General features: G+C 46.7%; 1 protein-coding gene and 1 long non-coding RNA gene across 2 annotated transcripts in view; one reads left to right on the top strand and one right to left on the bottom strand.

The window, feature by feature from the left end:
- The window catches only part of NEGR1 (neuronal growth regulator 1), a 189398-nt gene that overhangs the window by 145712 nt on the left and 22191 nt on the right, over window positions 1–21495 (top strand). The gene's annotated exons all lie outside the window — the stretch shown is intronic.
- The window catches only part of LOC110402377, a 17807-nt gene continuing 8667 nt past the window's right edge, over window positions 12356–21495 (bottom strand). Inside the window, exons 2-3 of the long non-coding RNA XR_002441060.1 lie at window positions 17635–18565; window positions 12356–14700 (exon numbers count right to left, since the gene is read on the bottom strand). This is a non-coding gene — a long non-coding RNA (uncharacterized LOC110402377). The remainder of the gene's footprint in view (window positions 14701–17634; window positions 18566–21495) is intronic.

Raw genomic sequence — 21495 nt, 5'->3', positions numbered from 1 at the left:
TAGTATTAGATTGCGAGTGGTATTTTGGACCAGTTATTGATTTCTCCAATACGTGAAAAGTCTAAATATTATTATATCAAAATCTAACACTTTTACTGATGCCTACTGAAACAAAAAAGAGCTTTTTTTGTATTCCCCTGCTGCAGAATGCTCTCCGTGGCCTCTAGAAGTGCTCGTCTGGTAGCAGCGTGCTGTGGCACTGTTTCAGAGTTAGAAATTGCACTCTTCTTAGAGAAGATGTTCCTGAGCGAGCAGCTCTCTAACCAGCCGTCCTGCAGTAAGACATCTCATAGAGTTGGGGGGTTCTCATACAGCGTGTGTAAAAGCCAGTGCACTGGAAATAGGAATATTAGTGCTCCTTCGGTGCACCTAATCCAGCTGCAGCCCAGTGCTGCATTTGCTGGGCTGTCCGTGTTGCCTTGTTTTCTTTCTCCTCACGTGGTGGGAGACCTCTCAGCTTCTCCCCACCTTCCCCTCCTCTTCCTGATGCCATCCCCACCCCAAGGAGGCTGCTCCAGCCAGTGCATAGCACTGCTCCAAAGTGCTGCACTTTGCAAGGCCACAGAATTGTTAAGGTTGGAACAGACCACTAAGATCACTAAGTCCAGCCGTAATGGTGTGGCAGCACAGTGGGTTCAGTCTTTTTGGTCCCAGCTTGTGTCAGTATTCTGTCTTAAAATATCAAGATGCTGCTGCTAACACTTGTGTTGGTCTCTGGCAGCGAGGAGCTGCCTGGCCTTCGGCTTCCTTGCAGTGCTGAGAGACGCCAGGAGCTCCATGGGTCACTGCTGCTGCTCGTGCCCTCAGCTTCCTGCAGCTCTGCAGCAGTGGGAGCTGCGGGGTGAGGCCTTCGGGTTCTTCCTGGGTCTTAAACCTCCTCTTGTGCCAAAATGTGTTTTGAGCATTCATCCATAATTCAAGATGCAAAATGCAAGACAGCAGGTTTGCTGCCGAGAAGGCAGAACTGGGGTTAGGCAGGTCAGCTCCAACCTGCAGATGCATGGTAGGGCTACTGCACAGCATCCTCATCCGTGCCAAGTAACAGAGCCTGTGGGTTTGCGTGGTAAATTAGACGTGGCTGGAATCAGCTGAGCTCGTCAGACATCACAGTGTGTCCTTATTTTTTTGTGTGATTCTGTTTAGTACCTGTGAAGTGTCCCAGGGAACACCTGTGTGCACCGTGGTGCGTGGAGCAGCAGCCCCAGCCCGGAGCCCAGGGCGCTGCGCTGTGCGGAGCTGCACGTGCCACCAAGCTGAGATTTCAGATCCAGCGCTCGCACTACAGTGTTATGGCTGAAACCTCGTTTTATTTCACAAGCAATTTGAATTTATCAGCAGCACGGATGCATTTGTCAGGAAGCCAAACAAATATTTTTTAAGGCCAGAAACATGCATTTGTATGAGCAGATTTCTTAGCGTCGGTAACTTGGTCAGGAAACTTTACGACTTCTTGTTCGGGAACGCATCTATCTGTCATTACGCTCGGAATCGTTTGGGCATCGTATTAAGCCGGGAACTAATTGCTGGAGGAAAAAATGCAAAATTGGATGAGCGTGGAGAGCGTGCTCAGAGCTGCTGTGGTTACCTGCCTCCCCCCCCCGGTGGCTCGCTTTGGGTTTCATTAGTTTCTTGTTACCGTCAAGATACGGTCAATGATCTTTTGAGCTCGGTAATTTCGTTAAATCTTTTTCATTACGGTTATTGAATTGCTGCATTGAAATGGTAGCTTGCTTCTGTGCAAGATTGATTGGGCCTGGTATTTCATTTTGCATAACGCTATACATAGCTAATAAAAGGGCACGGAGTAATGAATTTTAAAGCACAATTATAACAAAATCCACAGCTGATTGTTTCATTAAGCTGAATGCTGGTGAGCTCTGGTCCCCTGCTAACTCTTCCCATTGTCGGTAGTGGTTGCCCCTGGTGAAGTAAACATCTCCAAAATGTGTTTGGTGTTTCTGATAAACGTTTTCTTCTGGAAAGAGTTCAGTAATTAAAAAGATGAGCGTTTTTAAGAGTTCGCTAGAGCACAAAACTATTCCTTAAAAACAGTTGTTGTTCAACAGTGTTAACTATGCTTATATTCATCATAAGAAATTATCTTCGCTAAATGGAGCAGAAAAAAACCCTTTTTCTAGGCAGGTTTCAGTGCTTCCCAGGAGCAATGCGTGTGAGCCGGAGAACTCCAAGGATAGATTTGCAAAGGTGCCAAGCAGACACGTGCACATCTGGAGCATGACAGCCCTCCTGTTGCACGCCGCAGGAAGGATGTGGTGGGACGGGCAGGCACTGGTGTGCACTGGGCAGGGACATGGCCTGCATGCTGCCACGGCCACCGGCTCTGTAAATAAGTCGTCGTATGTGTCTGTTGCATGACTGTTTGCTGTCTCATTCTGTATTTGTCTTCCATGTGTGATTAACGCCCAAATGTTCTCTTCTTTTTTTTTTTTCCTTTTCCCTTTTTGTAGAAATAATTGAGCCTACTACCTCTAGTCCTGTCTCAAGCCCAGGTCAGTATCCACATACATTCACAGAGTATGTTTGGGTACTCTTTCTCCAGGAACCGGGACTGATGCATTGCCATATCAATAACAGGAATTGTTAAGGGGCAGTTCTGTTGTGGTAGTGCCGCGCTGTCTCCTTTCTGTCTTTGTGCATCCATCGGTTTGTCCTTCCTCCCAACTTCTGTGTTTTGTTCTGTTCTTACGTTTCCCCCGTTGAAAAACCTCTTCCTTGCATCTCTGCTCTTCTCTCGCATTCTTCTCTGCCCCAGGGCCGTGCAGTAGATGTGCACAGGGCAATGCAGCCGTGCGTGTCGTTATTGTGTTGTTCATTGTGATAACCTGACCGTTCTCTGCTGTGATCGTGCACGTTTGTTTGAGGCTTGTACGTTTCTTGTATTGCCACTGAATGGCCCCTGGGATGGCTCTAGGTCGCTGCTGTGAGGCCCTTGCTCACGCTAGGGTGCCAGAAGGTGTTCCCAAAGAGCTGCGAAGCCTGCCCTTGCACTTGGCCATCAGCAAGAGGTCACACATGGGGGGCTCCCTGTGTTCTGAGGGGTTCCATTTCCCTCAGCATCACACAGGCGGCGCTGGTCAGCCCAGGGCAGGGGATTGGGCAGGGGCTGCCCAGAGCCCCCTGACTGCTGGAAGAGCATTGCCAACCATTTCCAAAAGGGTCTGGGCTGGGTAAGTCATGAGTCTCGCGTGCCCTGCTCTGGTTCCTGTTCCTCTGTGTTAAGCATCTTCCCAGGATATGATTGCAGCATCAGACCTATTGGGGAATGTGATTTCCATGGGCACAATGGGGTAAGGTGTGCAGTGCTCAGGTACTGGGGAGCACAATGGAGATGGGGGGGGGGGGAAGGGGGGATGAAAATTAATATCCTCTTATATCAATCCCTGTCTTTATTATGAGAGTGTATGATCGAGAGATCTGCTTTCCAAGTACAGAGGATGGGAAATCCTTTGAACACAATGGAGGAAAGCTTTAGAAGAAGCTGGGGCTGTGGATAGATACGGAGCTATGTGAGCTGATCAGCTTTGAAAGGGCTGAGGGAAGGACTCTGAGGTCCATGTGCAGATGAAAAACATCTGTTCTCCTGAAAGACACCAGGAAGAGGTGAAAGAGAAGCGTCCAAACAGGATAAAAGTTAGGGCTGAGTATCACTCTGTACTCCCAGAAGTCAGCATGGTATCAACAGTGGCATTGCCATTGAGCTCTGCTGCTTCCCTTATGTAATGAAAGGTTGCTGTGATATTCCCTCTACCTTTCCAGCTGAAGTCTGGTAAATATCCAGAGTTTCCAGTGTCATAAAGCGAGTCCCTGGGTGCTGCAGGATCACAGAGGATGCAGCAGGGGGTGGATGGTGGCACAGAACACGGTGCGTGATGATGGCAGTGAGATCAGATGTGTAACTGTGTTTAGCACTGGAATATTTAGCAATATTTTGGATGCATGCGTTCCAATATTCTATCTTGCAGAACTGGAAAATGGTATCAATAATGCCATTATTCTGTGATAATACTTCTCTTTGAGTGGCCTGAGAGCAGGGAAGGCAGCAGATGTACCTGGCTCATACAGACTGTGTGAATTCATTCAGAAGCTGATGCTGTACTTTGGCTCTGGTCAGACTGGGCTCTGCTTCTCTTGCTAGCACAAGTGTAGCAGCCGAGTGGTGGACGTTCTGCTGCTGGATGGCAGGGCTCAGTGTTGTAGCAGCAGATCTGTAACAGTGCAGCCAGGCGTACAGCACAGCTCCGTGCCAGGCAGGCTGCTGGGGCTGTGTCTGAACATCTCTGAGGATGGAGATGCCACAGCCATTCTGGGCAACCAGTGCCAGAATTTGGCCACTCCCACAGGGAAAAAAAAAATGATGCTCCCTTATATTTAAATATGATTTCCTGCATTTCCCCTAATGCCTGTTGCCCGGTCCCATCACTGGCCCCTCTCACAAAAGCCATCCCCATTCCCCTCTCTGGCAGGATGGTGGTCAATGGGCGATCCTGTGATGCTCACCCCTGGGGCTGCTCCTGCCTCTGCCTCCTGCAGCTCCTTGCCCTACCAGCCAGCTGTTTTCTCAGTTTTGCTGAAGCCCTCGTTAGGCAAAGAGTGATACCAATAACTTGTCCAAACAGTGATGCTCTGCACCAATGAGGTGCCAGCACTTAGTACTGCCCTTAACATGTCAGCAGTGGAAGTGTCACAGACCTTTCTTCTCTCTAATTTTCTTCCTCATATTCCGTATAATTATTCTGAGTAACTACTTCCATTGTTAAAACTTCTATTGTTAAAAATTGTTTCTAAGATACGCGTGTAAAACTCTATCACGGAAGTTTTGTGACACTTCCCAGCTGTTTGTAAGCCACGTGCCAGCAGCCTCCAAACGTCTTTCAACAGTTGCCCATCAAAACCATCGTGTTTAAAGAAAAAAAATCCCTAAAGATCCCTTTCTGCCCAGAGAATAAGCTACAAACTGCTCAAAACACTTGTAACAAATGCAAAACCGAGGCTGTGTTTGAGAGCCATAGTTATGCACCTGCGCCTTCCACCTCTGGGACGTTGGGGAGTTTACTTTCTCCTTTCTGCAAGGCACATCAAATTAGCTGCAAGAGTTAAAAGATTGGGGCCACAGTTGTTACCTCTTTTGTCAGTCACTGCCAGGAGCTGCGGTTCATTACAGATCCCCCATCCTTTAGTGTAATTAGTTCACAGGTGGTGTCTGGAGAAGCTTTTGAAGACGCTGCTGAATTCTTAACGCTGACTAAATAAGTAACGGTGACAGGTCAGAGAGAATAATTGAGAAATCTCCTTTGATTAATGATTTCGCGTGTTATAAGGTGCTTTTATAAAAATTGGACTTGGAGAGAGAGGACTGTGGGTTATTTAATATTCTCAAGAACAAAAGCTGCTTTTAAATGAGTGCTCCGGGCAGGCTGGACAGCTCCTTGAACCTCGGTTACTTCTCCCTGATCTGCCTCCCTGCATATCTAATGCGTTTTAATATGCCCGAATGCCAAAATAATACCTGCTTTCAAGCATGCTCTGTTTTTAATAGGAAACGTGTATTGGCTCCCCTAATTTTTTTCTGCTCTCATGAAGTTGCAGTTCCCGCTTAAATCAATAAATGATTTGCATATGGAAGATCTATAGAGTTGGACTCTGATTCCCAGCCTTCATGGCATTGTTTCTCACCGTTAATTGTATCTTTACGTGATGAAAGCACCGTGCACATTGAGCTAGAGAGATCTGCACCAGGGCAGATGGCCGGAGTGGCCGTTCCCCGTGTGCAGAATTTCTTCCAAAAACTCAGCAAGTACGGAAATATCATGAGGATCTGGGACAGCAGATTGCAAGTTTAACTGCTAACCTATATGAGAAGCAGATGTGTGCTTGTTCAAAAGCTGTTGGCCACTTTGCTGCCCCCAAATAACCCCATGATGGAAGGAGGAAGGCTGAGCAGTGCCCCTCCCTAGTCACCTTATGGGGTAGATGAAGAACACCATAGGTTCTATAATTCCAGTTTAGGGACAGAAAAACATATGCAGGGTTACTGAGACTTGCAGTGAGAGGGTGGGCATCGAGAAGGTCAACAATCTCTATAGAAAAAAGGTCAATATATTAATCCTCTTTACTAATTGTTGAAAAGTTTCATGTTCATAGTGTGCTGTCCACGGTTGCCTTGCAACAGTTCCAGAACAGCAGGCAGATGGGGAAATTCCAGCAGGGCTTTCTCTGCCAGAAAGAATCTGTGTGTATATTCACCCCGTATTGTGCATCTCTGTGTCGCTGCAGGAGCATGCAGCAGAGCAGCGTGTTGTTCAGCCAGGAGCGCTTCACGTTGCATACCGGGAGCACTGTGGGAAATTGCTGCCTTACCAGTATTGCATTGACTGCTGCTACAAACAGGCGGACTCGTGTCTCAGAAATGTTTCCAAGTCATACTGTGAAAGGTGCATTCTCACAACCTGTGGGGTTAGGGAAGCATTTCTGTTTGAGTAAAATACATGTTTCAGGTTACTCACAGTGCGTGCTCCATAGCATTCTCCTATCTTTAAAGTCTGCATCGCTGCAGAAGAAGTACGTTACTCACTGCTTGCTGAGTAGATGTATCATTTCATATCAGAAGGGCTACTTTCCATCAGCTGAGAAATAGGACTGGAAATAGGTCACTGTTAGTCCACTGATTCCTTACTAAACAGAATGTAAAATGTGAGGGTATTTCTCCTGATGTTACACTGCCTGCAGCCTTCTGTCAGGGGCATTTCAGCATTAAAGAGCTTTCCCACAAAGCAGCAGCACCCACAGTGGTAGCGAGAACTGCTGGGATGCTCAGCAGGGCTTCACGTGGAGATGGGAACGCTCGAGTACTGCAGTGTAGGATACATTGAGCATTTTGCTGAAATATCTCATTTTAACCAAGAAGAGCTCTGCGAATTGCCACGAGAGCCATGCAGGGGCATCTTTGAAATGATGCCTGTGAAAGGGTCAGGGAGGGTGCAAGGCAGACAGGGACCCATAGCCGGCGGGTTGCTGTGCTTGCTGCTGGCCCTTCGCCATGCGTGTTGCCCAGGAGATGCTGGGAAGCCGTGTGTGTACGTGCCTGGTGGGGGCACACCAGGGCTGCCTGTGCTCAGTGGCTCTCAGGTGTGGTTTACAATTTCACTCTGACAGCATCACCCGTCTGCAGGGCTGCGCTGGCACTGGAAAGGCACAGCAATGCAAGTACGGGTCTCCCAGGCTGAGCTGTGACACTGCAAGGCAGTGAAGCCGCTCCAGAAGAACCCACATATAGAGACATGTTGTGAACGAGCAAGGAGAAGCGGGGGATTCCAGAATGTGATTCATTAGCACAAAGAGAGCAGTCTTTGTTTTTGTTTATCACATAGGGTATGCTTTATGAGAAGGTTTCATCAGCCGGAATTGGCTGGCTACAGTAATTCACAGAGGAATAAATATGCATATATCCATCTAGATGAGATGTGTAGCCATGTGCAGAACTTTAAAATGTACATATAACCACATATAGATAGCTTTGGGGAGGGTCCCAACTCTGCCCAGAATATCAAAGAGGCTCCAGCTGGCTGGGAGGGGGCTGGCAGCTCTGGGTTGTTGCAGGAGGGAGGCCTGGGGGGGTGCAGGGGACTTGTCAGAAAATACCCATTTGAAAACTCCACGAATATGTCAGTTCTACAGAAATTCAAATACGGGACTATTGAGGTTTTGAGTGGCAAAAAAGATCCTGGCTTCCTTCCAGGCTACCCGCCTCATCCCAGGCTGCGCTTCTTTTCTTGTCTTCTCCCTGTCTGAAATACTCCAAATGGAAACTTCAGTTTCTTGGCAGCTGCATCTAGAGTATCTGTGCAACATGGGCATTTTGATGCAGTTGCCAGCAAGATCTCCAGCTATGCTGGATGAAAACCAGCACCCAGAGATAATAAAGGATCAGCCGCTTGCTTATCCTGAACCCGGTGATTAAAGTCATAGCTGCTGCTTCATCTTTCCTTACTAACTGCCACTCACGACACCCACTCTACCAAACTGATCTTTAAATAGTTGGGTCCTTCTCTAAAATTTCCAGATGAAATCTTAAGCAGCCTATCAGGCGTCCCAAGAAAGATGGTATTATGCAATTTTTCTTCCAGTAGCATCTTCTGTGTAAAAGAAAAGAAAAAGGCACAGGGAAAAACAGACATCATGTTTGGCCACCTCATGTTCTTCGAGGAGTGTGGTCATAGAAGGCTCGCTCAGCAGCTCTGAATAGTAAAACATACTGGTTTATCACGAGCTATCTCTGCTCCCAGTGTGGTGCCATTCTGGTTTTAGCCTTGGCTTTGGTGCAGAACTCCACAATAGCTGAAGGTGATCCTCCTCCAGCAGGAGGCTGGGCAGCCCAGGCACGGCGAGGTGCAGTGCGCAGCCCTGGACACCTCTGTTGGAGGCAGTCCGGGGTGACCCCCTGGTGGAGCTGCGTGCCGAATGAAACAGAGGTGTGTGCTCAGAGCTGCCCAGGGCTCAGCGCCTTGCCTGCAAAGGTCATATTATGTACACAAACCACCTGCGTGGTGGCCTGCAGCACCGTGACCTTTGCTTCCTTCCAGGCCCAGCTGCTAATGAGAGCTTGTGACGTGAATACTGAAAAATGGACAATGTCTTTTCACAGATATAGGGCAGCACCCGATGTGACCGCAGTAGTACCAGGAGTTTGTATCTTTGAGCAGCAGGCCTTCGTGGGAACCCTGCATCCATTTAGGAACCCTTGTGAAAGTGGAAGGAAGCACATTATGATCTCACGCCCAATTTACCTTATGCTGCTCCACTGATCCAGTAAGGTTCACAGGGAAAATCCACCCTGTAGTCGTTCCCATGATTTGTATGATCTGTTCCTGTGCGTGCACCTCCCGTGCATCCTTCTCATTGTCAAGGTCCACGTTTCAGTTTGCGTTTCTCTCTCAGTCATATTCCAAATGGTAGGGATGCATCTCTTCAAAAAAATGTTGATAGAATTTATCCTTCTTAATATCTCTGATTGCAGCTGCAGTGATTTCCTACCATTCAGCCTCCTTATTCAACAGGCACGGTGTATAAGACCACACTGAATGAGTTTTCTGCCAAACTGAAGCAATTCAGAGAACAACTCTGTTTTGAAAGATCAAGAGCGTGTTCACTTGAATGAACAGGGTATGGATTTTATAATAGGAAAACAGCACGTAATTTGAATAGTCTGCAGTAAATTGTTATAGCGAAGCACTTGAGTTATAGAGACATTTCAGGAATAAGTAGTGCCTGCATTGCTGTTTGTTAGGTTTCCATACTTGCGGTCTCCCGTGGCCTCCCGTTATAGTGTTTCATTTCCAATGAAGGAGGAGATGTGTTTGACAAAGAGGTAGAAACCCTCCGTCTGGTAAATGCAGATTATTGCTACTCAGGTCTCACTGAGTTACGTGGAAGGTTCATTTTGTAGAAACATGAAGAATTTTTGCAGCTTAAGGGTTATACGCAGTACAATTTGGAAAAATAATGAATTCTGTGTGGAGCGTGTATCTCAAATAATATCAGAGGCAGTTTTAAATGACTCCGGGTCCACCTCTGCCTCCCTGAAAGCATAGCGCTTTAGAAAGGCATGGCTTAGGGCGTGCACACCGAGCTGTGGCTCTGAAGGCAGCCTCAATTCCCAGGGAGGTCAGAGGAAGCAAAATGTGGAACACCTTCATCACTGCCTGCCAGCCTTTACCTACCGCCCGGAGAGCGACATACATCATTTCTCCATTTTTTTAATTTTTTTTTTAAATATGACATCCATAACTCTCTGGGAAGTTGCTAGGATTCCTGCCCGGTGCCACATACTGTCTTTTGCCTTTTGAAATCTTGATTTGTTGCCAAAATCAGTGGTAGAGGGAAGCTGCCCATTGGCTGGCTGGGAAGCTTTTCTGACAGTCTGTGCTGCTTTCCTATGAGCCAAGGGACACACACAACGTCGGGTTTCTCTGCTTGTTGCCTGAAAATGCCACACTACCCGAGGAGCTGAGCTGCAGCTCACCTGCAACGTGAGGATGCTAAAGAACCTTTTCAGTACTTTATTTTTCTGCTTCAAAGTGCAGCTGCAGTCAAGGAGCCCTTTGCAACACAAGCTCACAGCGCAGGGAGCGGTGGCTGAGCATCTTTGCTGGCTGTTCACCCCCGCCTTCCTGCACACATTGCCGCAGTTAACTCTTCTTCTTCTTCAGTGGGAGGCCTCCTCTTCCTCGTGCCCGCAGTGCATGCAGACAGGTGTCCACGCAGAGTCATTTGCAGCAGCCTGCGTGGTTTCAGACCCAGCTGCCTCCCTGCCACCATCAGTATTTCACTGACAATTCTGCTCCCAGAAAAGCATATCTGTAGATCAGGATACATCACAGTGCAGACCTTCATTAATTCGCCATAAGCTTATGCATTAATTGGCCAGGGACCACTAATGGGGAGTGGGGAGCGGGCTGTGGTGCTGTGGCTGTGCACAGCTGCAGTGCAGAGCAGGGCTGGGGGATGCTGGGTGGGGAAGGGGCTGCCAGAGGCACAGCCCTGTCCCACACATTGTGCTAACGGACTGGGATTTTCAAAGCTTTCTGTCTTAACAGGAGTCTTATTCCTAAAGCTCCCAGTCAGCTTTGAAAAATCTCAACTGTTGGTTTCTTTTTTCCCTCTCTCTTCTGCATAGTAACACATGCAGAGCTGAGCCATAATGCCTCCAAAATCCTCTGGATTAAGCTGAAGAGCAGGTGGGGAAGGCGGGTGCCTGGAAAGCCTCCCGATGCCAAATCCTCTGCTGACAGCAAAACTGCAGCCTGGGAAGCAGCAGCACCTGGGGGGCCGGTCCTGCAGGGTTCCATCAGTGGGGCCTAGGCCTGCAGGGTTCTGTCAGGGAGAGCCTAGGCCTGTGGGGTTCCATCAGTGGGGCCTAGAGCTGTGGGGTTCCATCAGTTAGAGCCTAGGCCTATGGAGTTCCATCAGTGGGGCCCAGGGCTGTGGGGTTCTATCAGTTAGAGCGTAGGCTATTCCCAGCATCCCCAGGCTGTGGCTGCAGTCATGCTGCTCAGTCTCATCCTGTTGACCCAGGCACGGGCACCAGCAGCTCCTCCTCTTCACTCACCATGCTTTGCATCTGCAAATGTTATTTCCATCTCCCACTGTATTAGTGTATTACAGTGTAGTGAGAAAAAAGCAAAAATAAGTACAAAGTAGACGTGGCTGTGTCTGTGGCCTGTTAGCACACCGTTTTCAAGAGATACACTTTTTATTATGAGATTCACATTAATGAAAAGTAGCAAAATTTGACTCTGCAATAAGCACTTTCTGCCTTTTTTGTGGCTGGACTTTACGTGATGTTTTCTAAGCCCTCAGCTCACAGATGGTGGACCCCAGAATTGAAGCAGCAGCTTTAAATAAAGGAATTAAAGCGGCAGCTTTAGAGCAACAGCTTGTGTCCCTGTACAAGCAAGAGGTTGTCTGCCTCAAAGGATTAAACCTTATCACAGAGAGAGGGGGATGTGCATGAAATTCATATGCTTACATCAGTGTTGTGTAACACGCGCATACTGAAGACAGTTTAAATTAATTGAAACCAAGTTTCCGTATCCAGTCACACTGACAGCGGTTACGCAGTCACAAAAAACAATTAAAATAAAACATCGCTTCAGGAGTGAGCCAGCAGATTTCCACAGCTCAGAGCTGCTTTGCGCTTTCTCCTAGAACCAGCATCTCGTGGGTAAGGGTACCTAGGTGCAGGAATACCTGGGCAGCTGAGTAAGAATTAGTACGGGTGTGATTTATGCATGAAAAAAAGAGAAAGTATGTTGCTGAAAGGAACTTTGCTGAGCGCTTTGCTACGTGGTGCTGCAGCAGGCTTTGCTGTACACAAAGTGTATGCTAAAGACAAAAGGGAGACGTTGTGGGTTTGTTCTGTAGGAGGTGGCCGGCTTGCAGCCTGCTCCCAGAGCCCCACGTGCTGCACAGCAGCCAAATTGTCTTAATGGGGGTGAAGTGACAGAGGAGACGAATGCCTTCCCCTTGAGTCATTTTCTGATAAAGACACATCGCTTAGCTGCGAGATGACAAACTATATGTTCAAAGTGACAAATCATTTAATTAAAATTTACAAGCGGTTAAATACTGTTTGACCCAAATGGAGGCAGTTATCATGAATCAATTTTGGAGGAGGAACCAGGCTTTCCAGCAGATCGATAGCTCACAGCTGCAGTACCTGGGCAGTCTGCATTTCTTATGCGTTACGAGTCCTTTTGCTGGCTGCTGTGTAGTCTAGCTGAGAAAAGACCTCAATCAAGTTGAAAAGTAGAAACAATTTTACTTAGGCGGTGTTTGAACACTCAACTTTCATGAATAGTTAATGTCATGTCAAGTGTTTGAGAAAAATGGTCTTCTATCTTAAGAGCAAATAGCTCAACTTTTGATGAGTTATGGTTCTTTATTGAATATACAGACCAGTGGAAATTGCAATCATCTTTCATGAAAAGGCTCAGCAGTTTTTATTGTAGGAAAGTAAGGGTGGCCGTTGCATTTACTAACTAATGTAGTAAATGTGAAATTGCCAGGGTAACACGCTTTTTTATTTATGCTGCCAAGCACATAATGTGCTGGTAGTTCCATAAAAATATGTATTAGAGGAATTTCATATGCCAGCAAGCTGTAGATCTCTTTTATGTATATGACTTATCCAGTGTCCTTCTTCTTAAGACATACCCCATTACAAAGAAGACGATTAAGCAGTATTGACAGACAAGACACGCTCAGGAGATAATACTGATGTGGTCAGTTATAGTTGAGGGTAGCGCTGTATTTGAACTCCTAAGGAATTAGAGTTTAAACACTTTGACTTTACAAATTCTTTCATCTATCACATTATTTGAGGTTGATTCTATGATTCTGTGAGAGTGCTACTGGTGATTGACTGGCTCTCAGAATGGTTCAGCAGACTTCCGTGAATTCAACAGATTTTTAAGATACCTGTAAAACCAGGGCAATATATAGACCATGCAGGAAGATGGCCAGGAGAAATCCCAAGGACGTTCTTGAGAAATTCAGCAGAATAGCTGAATAAAAAATAAACATTTGGAAATCGTCTGGCAACTTCCCCACTGGAGGATTTGTTTAAAGCTCGTCAGCTCCTCCAGCAAAAAAACTTCCTTTCTCATACACCAAAAAGGCAAGAAATCATGTACTAACCTGTTAACTTCATATCCTTTGTCAGTAGCAGAAGAATGATGTTCAAATTGTCCAGAAACCTTAAAGTTCAGTGTAAAAAAATTATAATTCACAATGTTATATGACATAGCTGAATGTAGCAGAACCAACAGAATCCGCATGATATATGAGGGCTATCAAAGGTTGCCACTGAATACGTAGATTTAATATGCTGCTTAATTCAAGATCTTATTTACAACATCTCGCTTCGTTCTGAGGAAAGTGATGCTGACAACCAATCATTTAAAATGCAGAAGGAATGTTTTACAAAAGGTCAGAAGTACAAATATTTTACATATTATCTACTAATAAATTCATCGTCTCTAAAAGAAAGTTAGAAGGATCAGCGAAAGTCTTCAAAGCTATTTACAATATTTCAGCGTGAGACTCAGCCTCTAATTACCAATGTAAGTCATAAATTATTGTCAAGTATGCAGATGAGCCAAAAAAAATCTATCAAATTAAAGTAATTAGCTCCCATGCCAAATTTTTCTGTCGCATTAAAATGCTTTTACTCTTCTTAAGTGTGACACCTACAAATGAAGGGAACATTGTCAGGGAAGCAGTTATTGTAGGCTGTCAAAATTCCGAGCGCAAGTACCCGATAGCGCACACCATACAAATTACTCTTGGAACAACCTGTGCGTCTGTATCTTGGCTTTGTAACCCCATAGCTACTGTTAGAACATCACACTTCTGAGCTGAGCCAATTCATCAAACTCAAACCCTTGCAGGAGACCCAAGAGTCGCCCACCTGGTATGGAGATGTGAGCGTGGTTATCAGGTACGGGCAGCAGCGGCTCTTGGCCAGGCTTCCCTGAGGAGCTCCCCAGGCCTTGTGTGGATGGGAGCTGGGTGGGGGAGGGGGACCGGCAGCTGTCTTGCTTCTCCCAGTGCTTTCTCCAGTGCTCTTCTGGTGGTTGCCTCAGTGTAATCTTCTCCAAAGCTGAGTTTGACACATCCAGTGGAAGATCGTGTCCCATTCTCCTCCATTTAATGTTGGATTTCCATGCAGAACCCTCCATCAGCCTGCTCTAGACATAAGGTCCATACCCTCAGTGTATTCTTTTCTATTTCATCTTAAGCTGAAGTGATGATTGCCTTCATTGCTTGTTATCACTACAGGTGATAAAATTGAGGGTAGTTGTGTGCTGTAGACATGTGGCTAGGAGGGCAGGCCCATCCTCGCACACTGGAACCAGCAGTATGAGCAGAATGCTGCGTAACAGCAGGAAATGATGATTAATTTGTTCCCTCAGAACAATCCCTTCCTATTGCCATGCCTCTCTGCTTCTACAGTTGTTACTATTCCACATCTTCCATTTGAAACAAAAGGGGCTGGACTCAAAAATACTTTTTTTTTTTTTTACCATGGCTGTGCCACAGGTGACATGGGGAAGTGTGCTCCCAGCGTGGCTGATGGAAAACCGGAGCCTCGTGCCATCACAGAATAAATGAAGGGGAAAGCTTCAAACAGACAGAAAAAAAAAATTAGAGTTAGCGTATATATCTGCTTCAGAGACAGCATGTACTTTGTGCTGCAGACAAACAAAAAGTCATCTTTCTAAAAGTAAAATTTGGGAAACGAACGTGATATCCATATTTAGTCACTGCACTGGAGCTCCAGGGTTACACTGCCATATACATCACATAGGCCTACAGTAAATGGGGCCTATAATTGCCTAGTGTATTAAGAATTCTCATAAATAGGCTCAATAGAATTAGTTCTGGTATCAGTTACAGGGAAGGATTTTCAGTTAATGGAGGGCCTTAATAGATAGCTCATTTACAAAACTGATCTAAAAGTGATTTCGTCATTCTCAACAGAAGAACTGCTTTTTATTTTTGTCAAAATTTGAGGTTTTGCGTACTTAAACTCAGAAATAAATGTTTTTCTCCCCAAATCTGGGGCAAGAAGGACATCTTGGGAATTGCACATCTGTCTTTTGGATGACAGCTGCAAATACACCATAATTAAGAATCATCCCATCAACCATCTTTCTTGTAAGCAGAGGCAAACCCAAGCTGCATTTTGTGACTTTGCTGAGCACACTGACGCTATGAAATTATTTTTTTGCTGCTAGGAAGTAGTCTGCTGTATGTTGTGCTATCCAGTGTACACAAGTCTATATCAAGGCATCACCTCTCTTTTATACAGCAGTAGCAATTCCAAAATAATCAGTCATGTCCAGTTCTCAATTCAAGGAGTTACGCTTTAGCCAGGAAATTCAGCAGGCTTCAGGCATGACAGGAATGCCTCGGTAGTGAAACCAGTGTTTCTCCCCATGATATTTCTTTTCTCTTTTCTCTCTCCTGCTGCAGTGAGCGCAAGGCCAGGCACCTCAAGGTGCTGGTGGCCCAGAGCAGCCCACCACTGAGCTGAGGGCCCTGCCACCCTGTGTTACCTGTCAGCCCGCTCGCACTAATGTCATTCTTATTTCAGTACAATGCAGTTGGAATGCACAGCATTAGTGGAAACATCTGCAATTAGGCTCACCTTAATTAAGTTTGGGGTTTCTGCAGGAGGGGATTATGTTTGGGGCTGGTTTTCGCCTCGGGGTGCTTGCAGACAGGCTATGCATGTGAGCCAGCCTTGTGCCATGCCTGCAGCCCAGGCTGCAGTGTGCTAGCCCTGACTTCTGCTTGAGTGTGGAGTTGGAATTGTCACTATTTTGTGGACTATTTTTATTAAATAGGCCTTGTATCACTGCAGCAGAAATACTAAGTCATAGATTGAAGCAGTGCTTGAGCACCTGGTGGGAAGGCAGGGCCAACCCAGGGGAGCTCAGGTGCATGTAATGCAATGCACCTGAGTGACTGGAAGGGCTGGAGCCAGGATCCACCCCTTCCCAGACCTCATTTAAGGGTTGGCAGTGGAGGTGAGGGTGTCTCACTGGAGATCCTTGCCTACCTCAGGCTTTCTGAAGGTAAGCAGCTTCTTTCCTTTGTTTCTATGCCTACAGCTGTTGCATTTGAGCAAACCTTTACTTGCTGCAGCCTAGGTCTTTGCTACTCTGCTGTCATTGCTGTGCTTTCTATTGTGTTACATATCACTTGTAGAATCCTAGCTGGTGTGAGCTCATTAGTATGCAGTGACAAATCATATGAAAATGATTATTGAGGTGTATTAGACTTGCATTTATTCAACTTTTCTCATATATGCTCTGAAGAGGCAGAACGGATCTGATTCCAGAAAGCGTTCTCCACTTGGCCTTTGGGCTAAGCAATAACTTTTATTTGAAGGCAAAGTTATTTGAGTCACTGACGATAACCTTACCAAGGAGATTACTGCTGAAATAGAACAGGAAATAATATTCTAAAATATATATATATATGACTTTCCTTTTTTTATAATACTTCGGCTGAATTATTTTTAGCACATCTAAAGAAGGAGAGGAAAGCCTGGCAGACTCAAAGAAAATGGAAGCTGGGGTTTATTTCAAGCTGTAGAAACAATAGAGCCCTTTGACTTATTCATAGCTCCAATGTGGGAACATTGCTGATAATTATAGCCCTTCAAAATCCCATCCCACCAAGAAATGGGTTAGAACTGCAAGTTTATGTCAAGTGTTTGAATCTGTTGTTGTTCCTGTTCTGTAAAGAGAGAGAGGAGGAGGAAGGAGAGATGGGGACCATGGCAGCCCCAGGAATGCAGCCCATGAGGAGGGCTGCAGCAGCCAGGAGGCATCAGGCAGCATCGGTTGAATGCACCCAGGAACATAGGGCTCCTTCACAGGGGGGAAACCTTCTGCTCTTTGCTCTCAGTGGAAGGAAAGGAACTGCTTGTAAGATGTCTGGAAGTACGGATGAAGGATGTCTCAAGATATGTACAGTAGCAGGGCTGGACTTAAGCTGAGAGGTTAATTGCAGATTCTACAGCAGTGTTCATTTTTCTGTGGAAATTAAAGACCTGTTTAACGTGTTCTGCACATCTTGCACACCACAGGCATGTCCTCAAGGCATAGGGAAGAACCTGGAACCAGTTCCTGGGCAGGGAAGGGGAGCTCCAGGCACAGCCCTGCTGCAGGCTGGGCTGGCTGCTGCCCTGTGCTGCCTGCCATCCCCTGCTCTGCCTGTCCTCCTGTCATGCTGTATCTCAGGTTCTACAAAACCTGGGTGTTTCAGTCATGTCTAATCGTGATGTGTGCCTGGACTTTGGAGGAAAAAAAAAAAAATGCCTAGAAGGCTCTCTTCCCACGGCCAAGAGAAGTTGCTTACACAGCATCATTTTTGACAGATATTTGTCCTCGCTGTTCTTAAAAACCTGCAGTGATCCAGATTCCTCACCCTTCCCATGCTACCCAGTTCTGTTTTCTTCCATTACTCCTCCCAGTCCCCCCAGCTGCAGCCCAGACCTGTTAGCCTCATCCTGCCACAAACCCAGGAACATGACTGCCTTACCTTCTCCGGGGCAATCCTTGTGCCCTCATAGCCCTCTGTCTGCTCCTTGGGCTTTAAGCTGGCCTGCTGTTTGGCTTTCGTCGTAGCTGAGTGATTCTCAGTGCTCTCGGGCTGTCTTCTGTCTGTCCATGAAGGCAGCCATCCTTCCACATGCTGCTCCAGAGCTGAGCAGAGCAGCAGCCCCGCAGCACAGCCCGCACTTGTATGTACATATCCCAGGGAATATTTGTCCTTTCATAGCAACATAGCACTGATGATTCACTGCAGTCACAGATGCTTTTCTGAGGACTTGTCACAGAGTCAAGTCTTGTTCTCCCAGCAAACGTGCAGTTGGCTGTTTTTGTTAAAGAGCAGTTTGGGGAGGCCTTATTAAAGTGGTTGTCTTTTGGTCAGATTACTCTTACTCATTAAGTTTGACCTGAATTCTAGCCTTGCCCTCTGCAAAGCTTGCAGCTCCTGATCATGCAGCTGTTGCATTCAGACCCCAGCTCAGCTTGCCCTGGGACAGACCTGGTGCCCATGCTAGAGGACGCAGGGGATGGGCTTTAGGACTTGTTGTTCTTACTTCTGAGCTGCTGCAGTTGGACTCCTGCTTGGAAGGCAGCGAGGTGTCGGCTCAGTGCTACCAGCTGGCTGATTGTGGTTGGACAAGATGATCTTAGAGATCTTTTCCAGCCTTAATGATTCTATGACTCCCAGCCCTGCTGTACCCTCTGGACAAAGCACTGGGCTGTCGTCTTCTGTCCCCTCTGCTGGTGGTACCTGGAGATCACGCTGGGATTGAGTGGCATGGGCTCATCCCTACGCTGCTTCTGCTGCTGTTTCCTCTGTCTGCTGAAAGCAGTCTCTGACCTTCCAGGTTGATATACATCAGGAATTCTCAAGTTCTTAAAAGACACTTTATTTGTTCCAATATGACTGCACATTTCTTCTGCGGAAAGAAATTTGAGATAACTTGAGTATAAAGGATGATATATAAAGCCAAGTTTTATTCTATCCAGTCACAGTAATTTTCCTCATAAATACTTCTTGGTATTATGAAATATTGCTTGCAGCAGAAATCGGGTATGCTGGGGCTGTACTATTTTATCTTGCTAAACACTGAGGCAGTCTGTGTTCAGACCCTGCTGCATTTATCCTATTAATGTATTAGCAGGACTCCTTTCCTTTGTGTTATTTAATGGAAGGTTTTTATTTGATATGATCAAATCCATCTGTGTCTAAATGGAACTCCATTAAAGATATACCATGCAACCGTGTATCAGGGTTTAAAAACATTTTTGTTTTTGAAGTTACACCAAAAGCATGTCAGTAGTATCTGCCAGATCCACGTGAGCCTGCTTTGTCTGGGCACTGCTGTTCTGATGGTGTGATACCCGAAGACATTTGCTTGAAGAAGCAACTGGGCAGCCAGCAGCATGGGGGGGATCTATTATTTGCACAGGTTACCAGCAATGCAGGCTCCTGTGCTTGGGCTGCTGCTGGCGAGCCTCTCCCAGCCACCATTGCCCCATTTTTCCTGAGTTATCGGAGTCTACTGTGAGCATGTAGAGGTTGAATAACCAAAGGGGTGCATGCCCAGCCCACTGGGAGGCCCACGCTGACAGCCTGGGGACATGTCCCCAGCACCGTGGGGACACGCACCATGCCTTTGGCTGTCACATGGCTGGGGTCTGCCTGCTGTGCCAGCAGGACACTGACACAGCCCTGCTTATACCTCGGCAGGGCACAGGTGTGCCATGGAAAAATAGTAGTGAAGTCATGCAGAAGCTTTGACTTAGCTCTATGACAGGTTGTGGGGGTTTGGGGCTGATTTTGGAAGTACTTTGTTCCAGAGGGTTATTTGTGAGCAGGAATCAGGACAATAGGAAGTGTTCTGCAGGCACTTTGCAGCATCCCTCAGCCATCGCTCCACTTTCCAGGCCCTTAATGGCACGTGGCTGTTGAGTGCTCACCTGCCAGTGCTGGTCCTGACAACTGCAAGGTGTGTCAGGCATGCTCCATCCCATTAACACATAAACAAAAGCCATCTGACTTACAGTCTGCATTGCTGTGTATATTATTGAGCTGTGTTTAGGTGGTACATTGCTGCTGACAACACTGAGCGTGAGTTACCTGTAGGTGTGTGGGTGGGAGGAGAGGGAAGGGCTCTGCACCTGCAGGGGGAACCTGGATGCCCAGGGCTGAGCGGTTCTGGTGCTGGGGGCTGAGCTAAGTGCCCTTTGGCTTCAGCCCTATAGACACAGTCCTGATATCTGAGCACAGTCTGAACCAGCATCGCCTGCCAGTTCAAAATTAGATACAGAGCATGGCACAAATGGGGTCTTTATGGCTGAGCAAGGAATAATTTGTTCTCATTTTCTGTGCGTACGCTGAGATGCATGCAAACACACACAGGGCAGTGTTTCTCTTCAGCATCACTGATGGCATATTTATCTCAAGTATTCACTATGCTAAGCTTTAATATTTTAATGCAACAAATAATTGTTTTCTACTTCCACAGAGCAATTATCTATGATTATCTGTACTCCTATTTACAACCACTAAAATGCAACATTATTCACCTAAATTAGAAATGAGGAACAGATAGGGCACTCGTTTTGCCGCTCCTTCATCTTGCAGCAGCTCAGGAGACCTGACATCTGGACCATGCACTGTTCATAAAACAGTCTCTTGCAGATGTGTGCCTTTACTTAATCTGTCGGCATTATTGCTGTCCTGGGATTTTGGCTGGTGTGAGGCAGTGCATCCTTCTCTCATTCACATGAGTGTCAGCAGTTCGTGGTGGGGCATGGGCACATCAGGGCTGGGGAGGACCTCCCGAGTCCCCAGCTCCTGCTCACCCCACCTGAACGCTGCTCACTGCAGTTACCTGTATTTTCAAGGGGTGTTATCCCGCTCAAAGCTCTGTTTAACCACGGCCTCCATCTGGCAGAGGCTTTGAAGGGTTCAGATTTACCAATTTAACTGAACAAGTGAATTTTGCATCACAGTAGGTCTCCTGCCTTGACAGTGACCGCACAGGGCTGCACAGTGGGTGTCCTGGCGAGTCCATGGCTGCGCATGGGAAGAGGCTGGGCTGTCCCAGGGCTGGGCTCCCAGGGGACACAGGGCCTCCCCTACCACAACCCACTGCGTTCTCATGCTGCCTTTGTAGACAGCTCCTCTGCAGCCATCCGTCCTCAGCTGCCTTCAGGTATCGGTGTACTTAGAGATGTTATCGTGGGACTCCGGTGAGCCCTCGGGGCTGCTCTGTCACCATCTTCTCTTGTAACAGACAGTTCTGACAGCTCGGTCTTCATCTTATTCTTATTGCTTTGACCTTGAGTTAGTTTATCCCTTCCTTCTCTGTGTGTTTTAAATTTTGCATACAAACTATTAAGGCTTTCCTATAATAAATCATTAACCTGAACGTAGTAAACTGAAATGCTTATTAACGTCTCCCTGCATAATCCATTTAACAGAATTACTCTTGCTTATTCAGACAACCTAAAGAGGTCTGTGCTTTTGTCTACTAGCTTCAGCATCAGCGCTTGTAATTATTTCTGGTTAATGCAGCCCTGGGTGTTAGCAAATGTTGGTTTACGCATTTCAGCATAGTTCTTTTCCTAATCTCTTGTATTAATTAGAGATAGTGATATAGCACTACTTTGCTCCTTTATATTCACTACCAGGAGAGATGTCTGAATATAATCCTATCTGCGCGGAGAGTGCGCTCAAACACTTTCACAACTGCTAAGGGTGGCAAACCCTTAGGATTACGTGGACTAATCGCTGAGTTAGGGAAAGCAGCGCGTGTGGGCAGAGGTGGTGTGGGGCTGGGGTGGTGGCACAGGGCTCCCTGGGAACACCGTCCTCGCA

Source organism: Numida meleagris, chromosome 7 (assembly GCF_002078875.1).
Source record: "Numida meleagris isolate 19003 breed g44 Domestic line chromosome 7, NumMel1.0, whole genome shotgun sequence".
NCBI classification, from domain to species: domain Eukaryota; kingdom Metazoa; phylum Chordata; class Aves; order Galliformes; family Numididae; genus Numida; species Numida meleagris.
The sequence above is the reverse complement of the archived record's forward strand: the minus strand, read 5'-3'. Positions and strand labels throughout refer to the sequence as shown.